General features: G+C 38.5%; 2 protein-coding genes across 7 annotated transcripts in view; one reads left to right on the top strand and one right to left on the bottom strand.

Moving 5' to 3' along the window:
• Nucleotides 1-22,486, bottom strand: part of CMSS1 (cms1 ribosomal small subunit homolog) — a 223,668-nt gene that overhangs the window by 112,645 nt on the left and 88,537 nt on the right. The window lies entirely within an intron of this gene.
• FILIP1L (filamin A interacting protein 1 like) overlaps nucleotides 1-22,486 on the top strand; it is a 144,287-nt gene that overhangs the window by 35,501 nt on the left and 86,300 nt on the right. The window contains exon 2 of the mRNA XM_051780936.1: nucleotides 9,622-9,712. The gene's annotated coding sequence lies outside the window, so the exon portion shown is untranslated. The remainder of the gene's footprint in view (nucleotides 1-9,621; nucleotides 9,713-22,486) is intronic.

Genomic DNA, 22,486 nt, shown 5'->3' on the forward strand with positions numbered 1-22,486 from the left:
AAATGGTGGCAGCAGCAATTATGGGAGATGAGGGAAAGTCAGACCTATCTAAAGACAAGACAAACAAACCCACCAATTCCCAGGAGAACACTTAGACCAAGAATGAAGGAAGATCTCTGTTGCTTAAGTTACTCACTTTTCACATGCTGTTAAACCAAAGAGCAATTCAGAAACCCTCTGAATTACCCTGTAGCTATTTACCTGCTTGAGCTCACACCAAGGGCTCCAGGGTAGCTGAGCAGTGAGCAGGGAATGTCAAAGAGCAACGACCCAGCAAGGGGCTGGTTTACTGCAAGGGGCTGTTTTAGCCACCAGTGAACCAGGAGAAAAGGCTTAGCCTCTGAGAAAGACCTAGAAGAGGTAGAGTCTCAAAAGAAACACAAGAAATCTCATCACAAAGGCGTTGTCTGGGCCCTCCTCAAAAGCCAGAGGGAGCCAAAAGAAAGGCTCCAGGCACAGACCTTTGCACAGCTGTTCCACTGCATCACGAGCATGAACCATCTCTCTTTGACACGTGATACCTTCCCAGCACAAACTCTGAGCATCATGCCTACCCCGAGATCATAATTTTCTTCAATTCCACTTGTTCTGTTCAGAGGTTTTAGATCTGGTTTGGTTTGGGGTTTTTTAATTTTTTTGTTTGGGCTTTTTTTGGTTTTTTTTTCTTATTGTTTAGGGTTTTTTTGAGGTTTTGGGTTTGGTTTTTTTTAACACTTCGATTCCCCATATCCTTCTGGTAACTTGTAATGAGAAACTGACTGCTAAACTGATGAATGGATTACAGCAACATGCAAACTCTGAAAGCAGATTTGAAAAAGCATTTCTGTGCACTCTCCCTGGAAGATAAGATGTCAACATCAAACTGAAATAGTTTGCTGCAGGCTTCCTATGGCCCTGGTATAACTAATGTACCAGCAAAGGTCAGAGGAAGAAAGGCATACACAGCAAAAGTGAAATACTAAATCTTCACTGTTCTGGAGACTTCATAGGGCTTTTTCTGAATAGGTAAGAATCTAATGTTGGCCTTTTGCATCCCCTTATATCTTTGGTGAAATACAAGATAAAAACTACTGAAGTACCAAGATGACCCTACAAAGCATTTGAGAAAGCTACCTATCTGCACACAGAAACACATGGTGACCTGTAGTATTATCAGACAAGCTGTCTGAAGCTCAAGAACACACCATAAATGCCAACCAAAGAAAGGCATGTGCAAAAGTCAAACTACTCCTTAGTTAATCTAGATTTAAGTAGCCCAATAAATAAGACTACGAACTATAGTTCTGGCCATTTAAGCCACTTAGTTCTTTTGGCTTGGTACACTTGTTATCTGGCCACCTGAGCCAGGACACTGCTGCCAAAATCTGTTTCCTGCCTTTCAGGCCCTTCCTCAATCAGAGCTTCCTCTGAATTTTTGAGTTCGACTGAGCCAAGGAGCCAGCCGGAGCTCGCTCTCTCCCCGCAGGGCTGTTTGTCACTATGTGCAGCAAGAGGCAACTACAACTTGATGAACTTGAGGGTGGGCCATGTCCTGCTTCATAAAACTGCAGGAGAAGTGAAGGTACGAGTTTTACGGAACAGTTTCTTTTTTCACTTCTACTTTATTCAGTGTCTTTCAATTTTGAGAAAAAAACTTTTAAGCTTTGTTTATTTTCTAGCTGAAAGTGCAAAAGAAGAGGGCTTTAGACAAAAAGCAAAAAATCATTTCTACAGCCAAGGTACTGGCTATTTAGCCAGAAGAAAACAAAAGCCAGAAATACCATTTCACCGCTCAAACTGAAAGACAGATTCTAGAAACACAGCTTACATAAAGGCACGTGTCAAACAATATGCTTATTTTTTGCCTAAACACTGACTCACCGAATAAAATCTATGGTACTCTTTTATATAAACAGTTCCTTTAAAAGCAGTAAAATTAAATACAGACAACATTAAGCTGAACATGAACTTTTGCCATCCCCATTCAGGCATCTGTGTAATTATAATCATTAACTCCATTAGCATGTGTTCCACGTTGAGAACTCTTGAGTTTTTTAATGATATGTTTCCATTAAGAATTTACTCATCTAGTGCATCTTTTCAGATTTAAAGATCATAGGATAAGTTTTCTTTAAGATATGTTTCCAAAATGCAGTCAGAAACTGCATATAAAATTTTATCTCAGGCATCAGTATGGCCTTTATTAGAAGTAGCTGAGCCTTACAGAACTAAGGTTTTTTGTTTTTTTTTTTCTGGCTAATTATTCACTTTGACCATTCTTTTCTCTTAAGGCAATGTTATTTCCAAGAAATGTCACTTATCTAAGTATCAAGGTTGTTTACATTCTACACAAATGTTACGCTCTCAAGCTTTCGTTTTTCAAAATGTCAAAAAGTAAAGGGGATGATGCTGTGCTTGTAAAAACATTCTTTATTAACAGAATGAGTCTCATGGCATTTTAGGTTTCCCACAAGACATTTTTCTGTCTATCATTTTAGAACTTTTTCCCACACATCATGTTCCTGATATAGGCTTTGGCAGGTTGTGAGATGTGAGCTGGCTGGAAAACTATAGCTTGCTTTCAGCGTGCTCTTGTACAGTTAAACATTAAGCACTTTTTGCACAAGATAATTCAGACTGAGCAGCTCACACAAAGACGACAGTTTCAGCTGAGGAAACCTGAAGAATGCCAAAGACTTTGTGACTGTTCTACAGAGAAAACAAAAGAATCTTGAAAAAATAATCAGCATTACTTGCAAATTCTACACTGACTTCATTCTAGTCTCCTAAGAGAGACTCAAGAGAGTCTGACAGCTAAAGGACACACATGCACAACTAGGAGAGCAAATCCCGTCTTCAGGTACAAAAGAGGCCCAATCAGCCAGCTTCAATAAAGAGAATGACCAAGACTAAAAAGTATATCAGAGAACATGCTCAAGATTTCTTGATCAGTAAGTTCAATTTCCCAAGTATATAATCAAGGCATCAATAGGTGAATCAGATTTGATGGGAATCATTGTACCTGCAGCCCAAGGAAGTTTCAAAAGCTGGAGACAGCATCACAAATTGGCTGTTTGCATTTTGTAAGCTTTGATCTGTACAAATACACAAGAAGAAACAGGAGACTTTACTGACAGACAGCAACTGACTCATGGTCCTGTTGCAAAGCTTACTAATGTCATAACACTATCACTTCTAAACCCATGAATGTGAAAAAGACTAGTTGATAAGAATCAGAATTAATGTAAGAAGAGAGAAAGTTTCTAAAGCTGTCTGGATCACAGATATCTAATGGCACTTTTCATTTAGCCTTATGGTCAGCTATCTGCAAAAAGTGTATTTAATGTTTCATAAACATGGACTTTAAAACAAAAGTGCTTCTAATCAGATTTGGCAGGAAAGGGAGAAATGCATACATAGAATGAGGTAAGTGTGATCTTGCCCAGCTGAAGAACAGGGAATGGCAGGGCTTCAGGCCATGACTCACACAGACACTAAACAGTAGAGAGCTACAGATAATTCTCAGGTAAACTTTGCATGAGCCACTACGTCATCCTTCTCTACCCTTCCTGCATTAATCATGTCATTAGTAACCTGACGCAGCCTGAGAAGAATGTCTGATTTACAGGGAGCAGAGCAACGCTAGCAGAACAAACACTTTGGCAGGTCAAAAAAGGAAAGACCAACCTAAACTTCATTTCAGTTTGAACCACACCCTAAAAGAACGTGGAAACTAGAAAAAGAAAACCCCAAAAAAGATATCTTCCCACCGTGAGATTGTATACTTCATTCAAAGTTCCTGATGAACCAGTTACTTAGAGTACAAATATGAAGGATTTGCAAAAGGGCATGGATAAAAAGCCAGCCCAAACACGTACCTAAAAAGGCAAAGAAGGAAAAAAAAAACCCAAGCTTTCTTTTGAAGTTTTCACCACAGTTACGTAATTTCCATGTTAGTCTAGATGTTTTTAAACATCTTTCATAGCGTATAGTTGTGAATCAATTGTACAATGAGTACAAAGTGTACTGTTAGGATTCATGTCTCAGCCAGGTATCTTGGCTACTCCACTAAATATAGGAAGGACAAGGGGAAACACTGGAGCAAGAGAAAACCTGAAAATTTCAGAATTTCTTTTTAAAATTATTACTCATTCTGAATTGATAGCAGTCGCTTCAGTAAATGTGGCTATAATTTAGAATATTGTATGTGGCTATTTCACCTTAAACATCTTGAAAACGAAATGATCATTTGAAGGAAGGGCAGATCACTTCCATTCACTTTAAGCAAATAAAAACTCCTGCAGATTAAAAGCAGAATTAAATTATCCTCAGTTTCTTGAAATAAAGAAAATTATCACCCAAAATACGCAAGGGATAGCAGCAGGTAGTAGTAGCAGCAGCTGTGTTATTAAGTCCCCCAAAGCCATTTCACAGTAGCAATTCTCAGAAGATCATCCACAGAAAATGGCAAACCCACTGCTTTGGTTTTGTAGAGGTTCTTGTGGCTTCATCTGCTTCTAATTTTTCCCAAGTGGGCTGCCTATTTTCTTTTTCTCTTTCCTTCCCATAGAACACTCCCTTTTCCCTCACTTTCCTCTCATTTTATCTTAGTATCAATCCTGTGAACTGTCAAATTGATTTCTTAGCTTCACGACTTTAAACCACAGGATTGCAGGTCTACTTTCTGTCTTAAAGCAAAGCTCTAGAAATTGAAATCTCCTTTGTCTTTGACCCACTACAATGGCTGTACGTGAGCTACTGATAACTGAAGTGACATATTTAGATAAAAACATCTGATCATTTTGTTCTTAATCATTAATAATGGCATCCTTTTCTCAATATTAAAAATAACATACAAAATAGGACCAACTGTATACCTCCAATGTTAAGACAATGTATCAAAATAACAAAGAATGCAAAAAAGCAAGGAAAATGCATTTATCTTCTGACACCAGTTTGGAAAGTATCTCCATTGTGCCATGACAGTAGGCCTAAATCTCTCCTTAAAATTGAATCAAGATGTTTTGAATGTTTGCTCAACTTATGTAAATGACATGTCCCTTTTCTGGCTTCTTGCTCTAAAGTCAACATTGACTTGAGAGAAGCAAAAGGCTGTTTTGTCCCTGATGGTTGTTCAATGTCATACGTAGAAAAACACTAATAACCCCATATCTCAACTAGGCAGTAATCTGCCTTAAAACTATTCCCTTTCTCATCAGTTTTTTTGAAGGTCAGCTAAAGAGTATGTGGGCAACAGCGAAAAATCTCTCAGAAGAATGCCTACATCGATGAACAGGGTTTGCCAGAAAACAGGAGGTTGGTAAGAGAGAGCTGTTTGTGCTGCATTCAGCAAAGGTGTTAAGGACAGTTTAACAATTTAGTTTTATTTTGGGAGGAGTGGGGGTGTCTAGCTTGTCTTTTTTAATTTAAGACCTGAAACCAAAGAAGAGATTTAGAGATAAAATGCCAACAGATTAATGAATATTCTATAGCGTATGTGAACACCCTGGGGAAAACCTGCACTGGGATAAACAACAGATTCCATCTTCCCCTGCCCTGAGGAGTATAAACCAGGCTCACAGTTTACACCTGATCTAATGGTGGCTTTCAAAACAAATACATTTCATACATATCTAGCAAATATTCCTCTTTCCACTCTGCACCCAAAACTTTCTCTTGGAAAAAAGGTCTCTTCCTTGACAAAGTCTTCAAGAGTATCTTTCAAATCTGCCAATAGGTTGCATTACATAGTACACTTAAAAATTTTAAACTGACCTTTGTCCCCTCTGAAAAAGCTGTCTGCTCCAAATGGCCCACACACATTCGGCAGAAAGCCAAGAAACTCTTTCAAACATATAAGGTATCTGTCACATGGGGTGAGCCTGTGTGTGCCTTTAACACATACTAAAGGGTGACAAGAGCTTTCCACAGTTTTGAGGACACATCTGGGTCCTTAGAGGTCTTTCCTGTATCTTCCTTTGTGCCACTGCCTCCTTCCATGTCCACATCTAAAAAAGGGTCTCAAAAATTAACTCACGCCTTGGAAGTAACATGCACATGGACTTTGTCAGTACAGGCTGTAGAAAGGCAAGGAGGAGGAACACTCACAGCTCACTCAGCCTGCATACCTACTGTAGTGAGAGTCCTCCCCCAGGAAGCTGCAGTTTCCCAAAAGGAACATGCAGTGGAGTTTGCATGTCTGTTATACACCCCATACAAATGCACAGAGTTTTCTGGTGGTGGGAACTGAATTCAATATCTTCTTGCCAATTTAAAAATCCATGCCTAGTAAAGGAAAACAAAATCAAAGACACAAAACAGACAATGGCTGCAGAGACACCAGAAAAATGTAATGACTATAACAAAAGGCAACAGCAAGAGTGTGACAAGGGTGTATTAATGGGTCAAAAACCAGGCTGAAATGATTCAGAGGCAGAATCAAATCCCAGTAAATCTCCTTCAGAGACTGCAGGCCTTCATGCAGTTTGTATTCAAGTTCTCTTGAGATCATTAAAAAGAAGGCTCTATCTGGTCTTTCACCTCTCAGTCAGAAGGGCACCTTACTAAAACAGGTATCCCCTTTTAGCAGAGCAGAAACAGGCTCAGAAGCATCAAACTGTACCCTCTGAAAGAAGGGCAGCAAGTCAGAGCAGAGCACAAACAACTCCTACCAAACTGCCACTGCAATGCAAATAGTTTTCTTAAAATGATTGTAAAACTTTGGTAAGAAAATGCTGGTCAAGAGAGTTTATATAACTACTGCTCAAAGAGCACATCCACAGGCAATAAATGTGGAGAGAGGGGACAGCACTGGAGTGACTTAGGCATTTTATCCCATTCATTCAAGGGAAGGCATGTCTAACATTCCTCTTTCAAAATACTGCCTGCCTTTGGAACCAGGACTTTCATGCACCCTATATACTTCAATTTTTCTGCTTTTTTATTAATGCATATGTAGGCATAATTTCAAGTATGCAAGAGAGAGCAGTACGTTGTGATTTTGAGTATTACTACATTCACATGTAACTACTCACAAAATTGATACCTTTAATCCATCCGTGCCAGGCCTTATCTCAATTATCAGCCTTAAACAGCTCAGTAACACAAAGGTTAAAACATGAATTGAACAAAAATCTCAGTTCCTTGGATTTAAAAAACCCCACCAAATCAATCTTGAAGTCATACTCTTTTTACTAAAAAATCCACAGATTTTCAAACAGAGCTCTCTAAGCAGTAAGGCATCGTATTCCTTGATGTTCCTTGTGCACCATGGAAGAGCCCTTGAAGGGGACAGTCACAACAGCCTGGTTTTAGTTTCTTTCAGAATACCAAGACAAGTGGCAAATTCCTCTATACATTTGATGGAGAGGTATTTTAGCTGGATGCATAAAGATGAAGGAGAAAGGCCAGAATACATTGAGATAAAAAAGGGACAGTCACAGAACTGGCAGAAATTATGAACTGAACAGAAAAGAAACCCACCACATTTTGGGCATGGGTGAGACATGGAACAGACCTCTCTACAGTTGCCAGAAAAGCAACAGAAAGCCCCAAAATTACACTTGCTGCAAACCATTACTCAGGGAGTGAGTCAAAATAGTAAAGCTCTATTTGGTTCTTAAAAAAAGTACTATGACAATGTGTCAAAAAGTGTTACACTATCTTAGTATGACTTCAGTATTTGTGAAAGCTATGTAGAATGACTTTCAGTGATATGTAAAAGCTATGTAAAAAGCTTCCTTTCTCTCAGCATGGAGGGCTTGGAGGACTGAATTCTAGCAAGAAATCCCTGAGAGCCCATCCTCATTTCCTTGAGGATTTAACATATTGGACAAGTCACTGGGGTCTTGACAGGTGCACCAAATTCACATCTGGTATTTTCTTACTACCTCCTTCTCTGACTAAAGACAAGAAAGGACCAGAAAGCATCTTATTGTGCTATATTGAAAATCAGGAAAAAAATTTTTTTCCCTTCTTTTGAAGCCGAAGCAGAGAATTTCCTTATGTACATCTTATTATACTGGTCAAAACCAACCCAATATACTGTGAAGAAAAAAAAAATCCCTTAAATAACACATTTTTAACATCATTAATACATGAAAACAATTTAATTAAATGCCTCATGATAAATCTCCCTGAAAAACCAAGGAGACAGACTGATGGATCAACATACTTTCTCATATCTTGGATCGCTAGATGATTTCATAAGGTGAATGTTTACACTGCATTTTACAGAATATTTTTTTGGTTTTAACCAACAGTTAGTAAAACAGGATTCTGGTTTAATCTCCCTCCTGAGTTGGTAACTGTCCAGTAATTAAATAAAGTTTCTCAAAAGGTTAGCCCTTTTTGACTTCAGACACTGAATTCCATGTTTCACTGTCAAGAATTTGGAACTTAAATAAGAAAGCCACTACAGATCCAAAATTTGGTGCCTGTAACATTAAAACACAAAGACAAGTAAAATATAAGTGACAATGCGGGGCATCTGTACTTTTAAAAACTCAAACATGCTTTGTGGTGTTTGTTATCATATTAAAATAGCCAATAGAAAAGTGACCAAATGGCACATTAACTGAAAAAACACAAGAAAGATTATCATGGGAGTACTTGAGATTACCTGACATTGACACAGAGACAATTATACACATCCAAAAAGCAACATAGTCTAATAGAACTTTAGAAATCTAAGAGTTCAAGAAAGAGTTATCCAGAACACATGAGCTAACCCAGACTAACTGGTGCCTTCTCCCTCTACTCTGTCATTATCCATCAGTAATAGTTGGTTTAATACTAGCAATATATTATGCGGTTTTTCACTCTTGGCAATAACTTCCAGAAACAGCAGACAAATATAAAATATAATTCAGTCTGAAACAACTGTGTGTGTATATTAAATGAGTTGCTACCAGCAAATAACAAAAATATGCCTTGCTGCATCCAAATAATCCCTTCCCTTTCTTTTCGGTTACATCCTTGGATCATCATCTAAAAACACAGATCATGCTAGTTTCATTCCTCTGCATGTAGCAGGGTTGAGTTCAGTTTCACTCAGGTCTTCCTTCCAGTATCCTGCCTTTATCTCCTTGTGCACCTCACCTGAACAACTTGGTCACACCTCTGTAAAAAAAGACCAACCTTTGCCAGTACACCATTCAGCATCCTGCAGCTCCCTGGCTGCGGGCTGAGCTTTTCAAAGGGCCCTTGGAGAGCAGTGACCCAGCCTCACAAACTCGGGAATCTCCAAAGATAAAATTACCTGCATAAGTTCCAGTAGCTAGAATTTGCTCACTCCTTACCAACAGAAATGAATGTTTTTCAAACTGCAGAACAATACAGGAAAAAAGTACAGAAGAAACAAGCCTTTAAATGGAACAATAATTCAAGGGTAAATAGCTGTGCTTTATTTTAATATTCTTACAGGCATCTGCTAGACTTCATTGTAGTTAATCATATCATTCATGTGCAACTTTTTAAATAGTAGAATCTTTACTCAATCTATTCTAACTCTTAATAAATTATTTTTAATAAATTTATCAAGTTAATTCTGAAATAAGGACCTCTGCAATCTAAAGAAATCTCTTAAGCAATATTTACTTATGTTTGCTAAAACTAATCATTTACTTTTGAATTTTACTGCAGATTCATACAATAAGAGACACAGTTCTGGAGACAACTAAGAGGAAATTTAGGGGAAAATATCCCTAACTATCAGCAGAAGATCTCTGAACCGGTAAGAATTATTTCTATTTGCAGGTTTTTAAGTGGGTGCTACTGAAAAATATAAATAAAATATAAAGTCATTTCTCATGTATGAATTTTTCAGTACGATGAAAATAACAATAACCAGTACATATAGGACACTTTTTGCAGATAACTTGGTAGACTGACTAGTAAAAAATGTTAGATCTTTCAAAAGCCAAACCATTCCTTCATTTCTTTGCAAAAATTTAGAAGATTTTCTCACACTTCCTACACTGGGAATGCGAGGGCATTGCTCCATTTATCCAATTCTTTTAAATTCTAAGTCATAGAACGCATTGGGGGGAAAATGGGATTTTGTTCTGCTTATTACGGAATTCACTTGATTAAATTAGTGAAAAGCTTGTTAGATATCAAAGTAAATGTGAAAATGTAAAGTAAATGTGAAAATGTGTTCTAAGTAGATTTGTATTTCTCTCACATCACTTTTTCAAGTCAAAGATACTGCTTAAAAATAGTAAACAAAACTATCAAAAGTTTTGATATGTGAATCCTCCATACGATTAAAAAGTAGGTTCATATAGCCAGCAATATCATTATATTAAATACATACAGTGGTCAACTCATCTGCTTTTGCCATTTGCACACTAGAGCAACAAGCAATGGTTTTTTTGGACTGAAATAATGTTTCTGTAAACACATTCTGGAATTTTACTGTTTCGTTTAAATTAATGTGGATCTTACGGTAAGTGGCCCTGGGAGAAAGCACATTTCTGATGTCTTTGCACGAAACACATACCTTCCTGAAACACTTCCTGTCTTGCACCCGTGTTTGGATATTATCACTGTTGTCTGACAAGAATGAGGTCAGCTAGGATTTGGAGGGATACTTTACAGCAGCTGTCCGGCAGTTCTTTGAAACTCCACAAGCCTTTAACTCCTGAACTGCCTCACCAAAACAATGCAGTCTTGCAGGGACACTGGAAGAACAATGACTTTTCAGGGTGCACAGGATGGAAGTCACTGAACAGTCTCAAAGTGCTTAACCGAGGGAAATGAACGGTCAAGCAAATGAGAAAGATCACAAAGAGGACATGTGATGTGAAATTGGGAAGTGTTGCCACCTTTGCAGCAGTCAGGCCAAACCAGGGATGGGGAGGCAAGACAACAGGATATATGCAGAAGAAAGAGATACATTGTGCTTCAAAAACAGCAGAGAGAGACTCAGGTTTAAAATAGTAAGGTTTATCAGCATTCTCCCACAGAGACCCCCTTGGCCAACTCTCAGCAAATAAAACTGTCCAGTTGCTCAGTAGAACCAAAAGCTGAACTAAAGCTGTATAAGCAGCAAACAGTCCTCTGAATTTGCACAGAACTTAGTTATAAAGCGACACAACAAACTTCCATCCTCAACAACCTCGCAAAACTTCCTGATGTTTTAAAATTAGCTGCCTCAAGTCAGGCAGAGTGTCAGAAACCTTTTAAATTCATTTATGAAGCAGCATTCACACAATCACTCGCATGAGCTCTGTGTATGAATGAATCTTTCAGTAGCAAAAATGTGATCTGTATCAATCATGCCCATATTTCCATTAAATGAGCCAAAATTTGCACCCATGTTATATTGGCTGTGGGAGAACAGAGCCACAATGATGCAGACCAATGATACCTGGCATACAAGCTTTACTTGTATAAAAGTTCATGTGTTTAATTTTATTTTTTTTAATTAGAGTAGAAATTCCACTTATGGTGTAAATTTACTTCTGATCACTTTACTGAACTGCATTGGCCACTGTTTCCGCTTGAGAAGCTTAAGATGATACAGACTCACCACATCACCAAACCCAAGTTTCTTTGCTTTACTGCTTTTTGACACACTGTGTAAGGGCTGTTGAGGAGACAACACCACACCACAATCTCTCCAATTCAGGCACCAGAACAGGCTGTGAGAGAACAGCAGTTAGAAGTGCAGAGTATGTTTTTTAAAAGGCTCAGTTATGAGACTGGTGAGAGACTGTGATCATGCAGCGCAAATATCCTGATAAGATGTGAAATCCACAGCTTCTTACTTTCCTTTTTCACTATGGTTTCACGGGTATTGCACATATCCTCCCCCTTTTTGTACAGTGTGCCTAGTTTGCACCTCCTTTCAACAATACTGTGATGATTTTGTGATTTAAACCATAATTTAGTAACAATATTAAGGTTGGCATAGTCTTAAAAGAGCAGTGTTCCTCCTTAGGCTGCATACCGCTCACTCTTTGCAGGGTTTTGGCAGCAAGCAACTGAGTTCATCTGTTATCATACTGTGCAACGCTTCAGAATACATACCAGATCTAAGAAAGCATTTACAAACTCGGAAAAAAACATCTTTCACAAAACTGCTTCTGTGTTGCAAAAAGTCTGTATGCCTTCAGCTGCTTGTGTTCCCACCTGAGGTAGGGCGTATCCACACGTAACGTATGTTGTGCGTGTACGTGCAGGTCTGCAGGACAACCCTCTGTGCTTCCTTCCAAATGGCAACTTTTCAAAAAGCAGCTGCCACTGTGCACCTTATTGTGTGCTGTAACTCAAGCTAAAGGCAGAGAAGCAAGTCAACACACAAGAAATTAGCTTAGCAAACCGAGCAAAACACAAAGACAAAAAGCAAAAGTAAGCAATTCCCAATTACTTTATCTGGCTCATGAATCAAACGAACAAATGTTCATGAATCAAGTAACATTCAAATGAATGTCCTTGTCCTATCACTACAGTTCCTGATGAACTTAGTTATAACGATTAGACTAAGCATATATTTACTGTGTATATATATATATATATATATATGCAATTAAAAAATAAAATAGAGGGAACCAATTAAATGATAATAGACCAGAAACATTCTGGGGTTTGAAGCAATTGCAAAAGCTACTGTGTTCCTGGAAACTCATACAATAGCTCAAATTAGTTTGGACCGTTACATGCTCAAGACAAATACAAACATGTTCTTTAGGAACAAATTATCTTTGATGAAGTGGGGAAAAAATGCCCAATCTTACAAGCGGCTTATATGAATAATTTTACTTTTTGCTTACCAATGAAACATTGATTTCATCTAAATCTAGCTTTAAGTGCCTAAAATTGGCCTTTTCATAGCTTATATGCAAGTATCTTAGTGATACAGAGGAGCGGGGTCAGAGAGAAGAGAACAAGGGAAACCAGTTAGGAAGATTTAAGAGACACTAGACTTTGTGCAGAAAATCCAGTCTGAGGGAAACACAAGAAAATACAATAAAAGAAACTCTAACAGCTACTACTGCTTCACCTGATACATGCAGGTTGATTTAAAATGTTCACAGCACCCTTCACCAGCAGGTATAACAATACCTCTCCTAAAACACTTGCAGCTTGAGGCACGTGAATGATCACTGGTTCACTCGGTTAACGAAAGCAGACAGGGACAAGAAGGAAGCCTGAATCATTTTGCAAAGCTAACCAGAAAGCAACCCCTGACAGTTTTGGTGTGGGTTCTGCTCTGGAAATATAAGAACCGGGAAACATTAATGAGGGAAAAATTTCACAAAGTCTTATGAGGACTGCAAAATAATTTCCACAGGAATGCAGAGGAAGTCTCATCCCTTGTGATACCTAAAACTAGATGGAACAAAATAGTGGAAAGGAACCCAAGGAAAAAGCTAGTACTGACAAGTAGACAGACTATATGGAATACATTTTTTCTTGCATCTCTGACTTATATTAACATTTTTGTGGCTCTTCAGGCAGCAAGGTAGGAGCTTTGGTTTATACTCCATAAACACAAGCCAAAAGCCTCCCACGGTTCCATTTGGTAACGTCAGCTTAACATGCTCAAATATACACAGACTTCTGACAATGAGTCAAGTTCCCACTCAAACACAAATTATGCCAAAAAACACCCAAAATTATTTCAACTAATAAACACTTGGTTAAAAAGCATGTCAAATCAACTTGGTCTTTACATCAATTTAACCGCCTCTTACCACAGGCATTGCCTAAGCCAAAGTGTGCTGCAGGAAGCACCAAAAGATAAAGGCAATTGAAAACATTCTCACAGCACTCCTCTGACTGTCATCACTCCTATGGTTGCACAAAGCTTAGGACTCTGCACTTGGAAAAGAGATTCTCCCACAACTGGGCTTGTGTTGTGAAAATCTTTTTAAGGATGTCAATGTCCTGACTCTTGAAGACTAGAATTTGGGGCAAATACTGCACCAAAACTTATTTCTTAAAAGAAATATCAAAATCTTGTATCACGTCATGGTACACAGTTTCAAAGCTCTTTCAAAAGAGTTGTCCTTATAAAAGACACCTCTTCACGAGAAATACAATACTTGAAAATATGCACACTGCTACCCCAAGTTCATACAGATGCTGTTCATTAGCATATTTATTCTGTTTACAAAACTGTGACATTTGGACTTCAGATTTTTCCCAATTCCATTCCAACTCCCCTACTAAGTTTGTAAACTGAACATTAAAAAGACAGCCAAAGCAAAAAAATAAAAATTCAACACAAAGGACACAACCAAAGTGCAAAGTAACTTGTGATGTGCTGCATTTATAGATCCTGAAATTTTCTTCTCCAAATGGTTGTTCTTTCCAAATTTTCATAATTACAGTAATGCAGAAGGCAGAGCTGGTGTGGTTAGCTCTTAACCAAGGGGCCTTTCCAATGTAAGTAGCATCCCTAATAGACCATTCTGACAAGCAATTAGATAAAAGTAAGGCAAATTTCCACCAGACAGATGAAAGGAATACAACAGAAATGCATGTCAGCTAAAACATTGATTGCAATACTATCTCTAGTAGCAGTTATAGCAGCTAAAAGCTGGTTTTCCTAATCAGGACTGAGCCACACTTGAGAGGCCATGCTGAAGCGTATCTTTTTCCATAATAGTGAGCCTTTTCCTCTGCAACTACCATTCTGAAGCTAACTGTGGAAAAATAAATACTAAATTCACTCAAAACACTTGAGAAAAAAGTTCTCAAACCCAGTTCAACAGAAAACACATGTATCCAAACACAATGTCCTGTCTCCATATGTATTTCCTCCTACAGAATGGTGACATGAGCTAAAATTTCATTCCCACTGAGAGATCTGTTGACTATGCATGGAAAGATGAATCACTATTCTCAATGGAAATAATGACTCGTGACAGCAGTTAACTTTTCATATATAAAGTACCACATGAGCAAAGTTAGCCTGACTCCCCGCTGTAAATAATTAGTGGATTGAAACAAAATGTACTTCACTACCTCGCTTTAAAAAGCACTGGAGAATTAATAGTCCAGAGTCTTACCTGTGCTACAGGAAAAATGCATGAGGAAAGCCAGAGGCTGATCTAGTTCAAAAACCTTTCTGAAAGTGGCCAAAAGCAGAGGCTTGGGCAAAGACAACATTTGGGAGCATCAACAGGGTGATCATTTTCCTAGTGTGCCCTCAGCTGTCACTTAAGGATTTTAGCTGCCTTCAGACTATTCTGCTAAACTACCACAACCAAACTGTTTCTCTGTGAATCTCCCTACTGGCTGCACTGATACCTCTGGCTCAGCTGTCTCCTGTGGCACTGACCTCTATGGGTTAGCAGCTGTGTGCTGGACAATGAAGTACTTCACTTTGTTTCACTTTTGTGGCAAACTGATCCATTGAGTGTCCCCAATTATCATGCTATGAGCAAATAATTATTTCCATTTACTCCATGTGTACTGCTCAGGCTATCTGAGTCCTAAATCACATGCCTCTTACACATTTTCTTTCCCATTTGAACAGTCATGGCCTGCTACTCCTAGGATGTAAGAGCACAGGTAATCTGGTTCTACTTTACATTTTATGGAGACAGGGGATCAACAGTATCCAATACCCAAAATACGTTTGCACAAAGACATAATGATGCCTTCCAGTTTAGCTCACTTGCTGTGTTAAAGCTCTCTGGTTTCTGAGCAGTGCTAGAGACTGAGCTGAAGCACTCTTAGAACAATGAGGAGAGATCCCCTACAAACCCTCTTTGCTGAGTAACAGTTGCTAATAACTACCTTGGGACTTCTTCTTAGAGATGGAAGTACCTAATCAAATAGGCTGATAAATAGCCATCTGATTAAATAGCCATCTGATATCATAATTTTCCTCTTACAAGTCTGACACTAATACTTCAGCAAAACACGTAGTGGTACACTGCAGCTTTGAGAAGCAACACTCAATCCTTTGGGAAGGAAGAGTGCAGAACAGGGAAGGAAGGAGGCTTTCACACCTCAGTGCTTAGATACCTAGCCAATCAGTCTCCCGCTGTACCTCATGGAGAAAGTAGGGTTTCCCCCAAGAAGGAATACACCCATGGAATTGTGGAAGTGCCCTCTGAAAACCAGTCCTATCTCTCTTCACTGCCTACAGCCAGGTAGGCTAGGTACATATGCAAAGCTAGTGTGAAAACCTTCCTGAACACTACTCTGAAAGCAAACATTTATAATAAGAGATCTGATTCTGGACACAGGATCATCCTTTTTTATAAGGCACCATGGTCTCAAGCTCTTATAATTTTCCCTTACAGTGAAGTAAGTTTCCATATATTTTATATCTGTAAATATATAGGAGCTTTATTTGTGTCCCACAATAGGGCACAGATGCTCCCTCCAGTTCAACCTGCGTGCATAGCTTCCCTAAGACAAAGGTGAAACTACAACATTGGTGGCCACTTCTCCAAAACTGTCATACACATGTTTTGTCAAGGGCTTCTTTCCTTGCTCCCTTCTGCCTCTTCATCCCCCCAGGCCATCCTGAGTCCCCAAGGCCAAGGTAAGCTGGTACAGAGGTGCTCTGTGCTCAGTGCCAGGCTGGGCTGCCCACTCCAGGGTAGGGGAATACAGCAAAGCCCAAAGGTACCTCAAGGGGCAGCACTGGCAACTCCCACTGCTCCAGCACCAGACAATGGCCAAAACTCTGCCTTTGTTGTACCTGCCAGGTCGGGGAGCAGATGACCAGGGTCTGTGCTTAACCAGGCAGCTGCAAATTCGACAAAGCTATTTCTTGCAAGTATTGTACAAGCCCTTTGGGAAAGTAGCCTTAAATCTCCACAGGGTTACGTCTTGCACAGGTGGCCTGTATAGCTTCACAGGATCCTGTTCTTAATTTTTTTTTTTTTCAAAGCTTGCTCACTGCATTTATTACTGTAGTTCTGACTAAGCCTCCAAACTATTTTTACGGGCCCTGAACAATAGTAATCATTGAGTATCAAGTTCTGCTTGCTAAACTGAATTGTATCTAGTCCAAATTCTTAAAACCCCACATCTCTGACAAATTCTGTTGATCACAGAACATAAAGGATATCAACTGGGATGACACTGGTTTAACAGATATATGAAGAAGATCACAAGAACAAGAATTTGCCATAAGGCTTCTTCATTGTTCAGATCCTGAAGAAATGCAGTGCATTGCAATACCCTCTTAGCAACAACCTCTTTTTGAAGGGTGCAATGCAGATGAAGTAAGGTAAAGATGATCAGGTTTCTGAATCATCACTCCTGTCAATTTTTTCAGTGGCATTTAAGAACCCTGTCTAAGACCTAGCAGAACATTAAGAAGTTGTATGTATCATCGTTCAAATAAAGTAACATTAAATCTAGAATATACATTTGCAAAAGGCTACTTTCATTTTACTTTAATCTTTTGATGGGCAGCAAAAAATCGAATCTTTTTACTTACTCATAGAAGAGCAACTTATTCCAATTTAATTCCATTTCCTGAAACAAGAAGCACTACTATCTACTGTTGAAGCATTAGCCTGTAACCATATACATTTTAAAGAAATCATTAACTAATATTAAAGAGATGGGTACGTTTCAGCTGTGCAGCTCTAATTTGCATGAAGCTGAAATTATGACCAAAACAATCTCACTATGTAAATGCTCTGAATATAAACCTACAGAGTTTTTCTTAAGCTCATTCAAAAAAATGAAATAATGATGAACATGTATGATAAAATGGTTTTCCTGACATTATTAATATCAGTGTTAAAAACAACAATCTACTTCATATTTATCATACATATGCATTTCTTCCTTATTTTTTCCTTCAGTTCTAACCATAAAAAACAGACTGGACAGTCAGTTTTACTTCTCAGTTATCATGAATACGATAACTCTCTCCTATCCCAGTGAATTTTATGGTTTGGTGGTTGTTAAGGGGTTTTTTTGGCAGTGGGGGGGTTTTTTGATTTTTTTATTTGTTTGTTTGGGGGGTTTTTTGTGCATGTGTGTGGGTGGGTTTTTTTCTCATTTTCTCATTTTCTGCTTTTTTTAAAGGTTATATGTCAAGAAAATGACTAAACCTTAAAGAGAAAATATCTTATTCTGTCTAGATTTGTTTCCTTAATTAACTAATATGCTTGTGTCAACAAGAGACCTTTAAAATGCTACAATTTGAGACTGTCCAGATGACATTTAAAGGAAAATACACGTACTCAGAGTAAGACTAGCGATAAGAGTCAGAAAACACAGTCCCTAACCCTGTAATCCAATCTTGCACATGCAGCCCTGCAGACTCTGCTGTGCTTACCTGCACAAGGAAAGCTTGCAGAATGCCACCATATGCACTCTGATGTTTACTGGATATTCGGTATGAAATGACACAGGACAGACTCTCTAGCCTTTCATTTAAAGCCTTACCTCTATTTTATCTCTGGAAACTTATTTAAGCAGAAAACTTAAATTTTGGTGTCAGAGGAGTGTTAAGATCTGTGGTAATTCCTCAAATAGAATTGCTTGCACTCCCAGGAACAACTAGCTATTCAGGGCTGCATATCATCTTAATCAAGGTAAATCCACTCTACTGTAAACGGTTTTTAAACACTTAATCACTTAAAACAGAATTGATTTGATCAGAGCACTAAGAAAAATTATCCTCTTAGAGAAAGAATGTAAACACTCTTAATGCCTGGGAACATATGATCACTACATACACACACCTGCTGTGTGTTAAAATGATTCCTTTACAACCACTCAGCAATGAGAGGACGGGAGGGTGTCTGCTTTGGATTTTTTTTTTTCTTGCTAAGGAAATGTTCACAAACAAATTTACAAGTCAGAAGTTTGACCAGGAAGCATCTTTTTCATATATATATATATATATGCATGTGTGTGTATATATATGTATATATATTTCTTTCTATATATGAGAGATGTCTGTACGTATGTAACGCAGAAGTACGAGGACTCAAATAAGAAGGTGCACAGGTATTTTCAGAAGTGGCATTAACCTGCTGGTTTAATGTATAACAAATTAGCATTATTTCTGTGCAGAAGAGGCAAAGTGCTCTCAGGAGCTAAATATCAGCTTCTGATAAAATAATTTCAGTGAAGTCTCGCTAAGCAGCAAGCTAAGGAAGCTGGCTGTGCCTGCAGGCATATGACTCATTGTTTCTCTAAGAAGGACTTGCGTGTTAAATGCAAACATTACATATAGTCACCTGTTCATGCCCTCCTAAACACACCTAAAAAACTGCAGACTTGTCCTCAGCTACCAGGAAAACACCAGTAGGAACATAATATAATTACCACCAAGACCAAAAAAAGCAACTCCAAGGGGCCTCTCCTGGCAGATCAGCCCATTTACAAAATCTGCTGCTCAGGGAGCCATTCCTCCCCAAATTTTCTCACTATAATTGCAGGGCTGAACGCTGGCAGCAGAAGGGTCCCTACTGTGTCCTCAGGTTCCACCTTGCTTCTGCCTAGTTCCACACGGTTTGTCACTGGCCATCACAGAAGCAGGTGGACAAGCCTTCTACAAGTCCCTCCAGCACCAACACACAAGTAACAAAGCTCCACCAAAATGTAGGACAACTGGTGCCAAGCAGTTAAGCTGGGCAATACGAAGATTCTGCCTTAATTTTAAGTAGCACTCTTCCAAAAGAATAAAGAGGTGTTTTAAGTGGGCTTTTCAGAGAGGCCTTTATGGGGGTGGAGATGGGGAAGAAGGCATCCAGACCTTTCTGAACATCAGACTCTTGTAAAATATTCTTAGATGCTCTCATTTATGTCTGCAAAATCCCTTTCCTCAACTCCACTAGCCACTGGGCTAGCAGCTGGCCACAGATATATTTTATTTGAACAAGTGGAAAAAGAAAGAGAGGAACAAACAACAGTATGTGCTCCAAACCACCTCTGGAGCATGCCTTGCCCTTCCCCCGAGGACTCAGCTACAGTATAATCAAAACCAGGATGAAGTCACAGCTGCAATCACAAATCAACAACTTTTGCCTTAACATGTGAACCTCATGTAGCAAAATTGTGGGGTCCTTATGCAGCAATGAAAGGAATATACGAGTTTTCTCTGTTTGTCCTATGCCAAAACGCAGATGATGACCTCAAGACCAAATTTTCAAGAGGGAAAAAAAAAAGAAGAAAGCACAGCTAGCGACAGAGAGGGGGTATATCTACCTGGCTCACTGACCTCCGCTCTACTTTCATTTTACTGTGAGGCATTTTAACTTCACTGCTTTCAAGAAACTTCCTACTAGAAAGCTGCAGTTTCCAGTGCATTTTTATTGCATTTTCCAGAGTTGCGTCAGCAGAGCACAGCATATTCCTATGGGAGCCAAAGGTCCAACGCTGTAAGGCGTTATAATAAATAATAAGGAATGTCGTGGCTAGTAAAATCTGTAATGTGAACACATTCAAAAATTAATTTCACTGTGTACAGTTACTTTTAAAACTCAGTGCTTTTCATATTTTCCTGGCAGCCACATATACCCGCAGTCACTAATTAATATGAACAATATAAAAAAATACAAGCCATCACTCATAGCCATAATTTTACTTGGCTTATTTAAAGTAATAATCAATCTTAATGAAAAAAATTCTTCAAAAACTAAAAACAAACTACAAAGCTGACTTGAGAATCTACTAGGAAGCTCACGTTTCCTTTGTGTTCATTTCTCTGGAGGTGAACATAGATAATGAGAAATATTCTGCTGTCACAATTTTAACAGATAGAACTAAGATTAATAAGAACAAAATGAAAGAATAATAAAAGCCAAAAGAAACAAAAGAAAAAGCCTCCAAAACAACAAAAAGCAGTAATCCACATTCTTGTCACAAAAAGAGATTTTGATTCAAAAGACCAGCACAACACTGACTTCCACTTCCACCAAAGCCTAGAAATTAAGATTTTCAAAATTTGTTAGGAGCACCTTCTGACCCTGGGGCACTCTTGTCAAAATCATGCAACTTGTCACCCTGAATCATTGCAAGACCCCAATGGCAGCATATGTGGAGTGGGATAAGCAGGATACAGGGCAGTGCCACTCAGTACTCCTGGCTCAGAGATGAGGAGGGAACTCATGCCATTCACCTGCACAGCAGCACCCCTTACCCTCACCAAAACCCCAAACCTAAAACCTCTGTTCCACAGACAGTAAGGTCTGATCTGCATAGAAAAGTTATGGTGAGAGGACTGGAGATCTGAGAGAGATTTTCTTCCCATTAAATTCCTGAGAAAAAATATTTAGGATATTTATCCAAATTTTTCGCTTGAATATTAAATATGGAGAATGGAGGTACGGGGAGTAGAGTGAGGAATCTTCCCTGGTCATATGTGTGTTACTATTTTGTAGTTGCAGCTGGAAAAGGAGAATGTGAGAGCCAATTTTTTGCACAACTAAAGATTATCCCAGTCAGACAAAAAAGATGCTAGCCTGCTGTTACATACTTAGGTATTGTCATGAAGGAGTGAAGCAAGCAAGGATAAAATAACACAAAATCACCCTGGTTTTGTATTACAGAATACAAAGAAAACTTTAGAATTCCTCTGAAGTACCAAATCACAGAATGTAATAAAGATTGGAACTTTAGCATATACAAGGAAAACCCAACCCACAGCTAAAAGAAAACCCTAAAATCTAAAAAAAGGAGAAAATTGAATTATTTCATTTCTGATCAGATAAACCAACAAAAGATTACTGCCCATTTTCTAGATAGCAGCAGAATACAGCAACTGATGGAGATGGTATTAAAAATGTTTTGCTTAAAGCAACACACAAAAAAACGCCAAACCAACTACTTGGAAATACTTGGTTTAGATACAAGCCTGAAATCCTACCTAGCATTCACAGAGGCTTTGTGCCAGCATGACAAAACCAGTAAAATCCTTCAAAAGAGAAATGCTGTTCTCAACAGCTTCTATGAGTTAAGAACTCTCTGCTATCAGACAGCACATAAAGAATTAGTCTGAACTATAAAAGATACAGCTCATGAAGGAAACAGACATTAAGAGACAGAGAAGAAAGAAAACCCAGGGCTTAGGAAGAATAAAAATTAATTTATTCTCCTGAAAGCTGTCTAAAGGTGGGGAATTCCAGGTGAGGGGGAAGTTCACAAACTTTCAAAGCTTAGCTCATATGTGTTCTGTGTTGCTTGGATGCAAAAAGAGATAAAAATCAAACCAAAACCAACCAAGCAAACAAAACAAAAAAATCAGATGTAAAATTTCTGTGAAGCCCTGAAAGCCATACCTGGGCATTTCACTTAACTTCAATAGCCACCAAAGAAATAAAATGATAAAATTAAGAACATGTTAGTGGACTCACTATTACAGAAAACTCTTGACCATTCACTGTTAAAGACAGTAATCTGAAGCAGAGCATTCCAAACAACATATCAGAAAAAACAACAGAGTTAGTTTTGAAAAGTTATTTTATTCATGTCTGTCTTGGTAAAATTAGGGAGCATCTGTGGATTCTCCCACCTCCTTCTTCTCCAAACAAGGCACCTCCTCTTAGAGTAAGCTGCAAATGATCAA

This window comes from Manacus candei, unplaced genomic scaffold, assembly GCF_025592945.1.
Source record: "Manacus candei isolate 608988 ecotype Guabito, Panama unplaced genomic scaffold, ASM2559294v1 h1tg000014l, whole genome shotgun sequence".
NCBI classification, from domain to species: Eukaryota; Metazoa; Chordata; class Aves; order Passeriformes; family Pipridae; genus Manacus; species Manacus candei.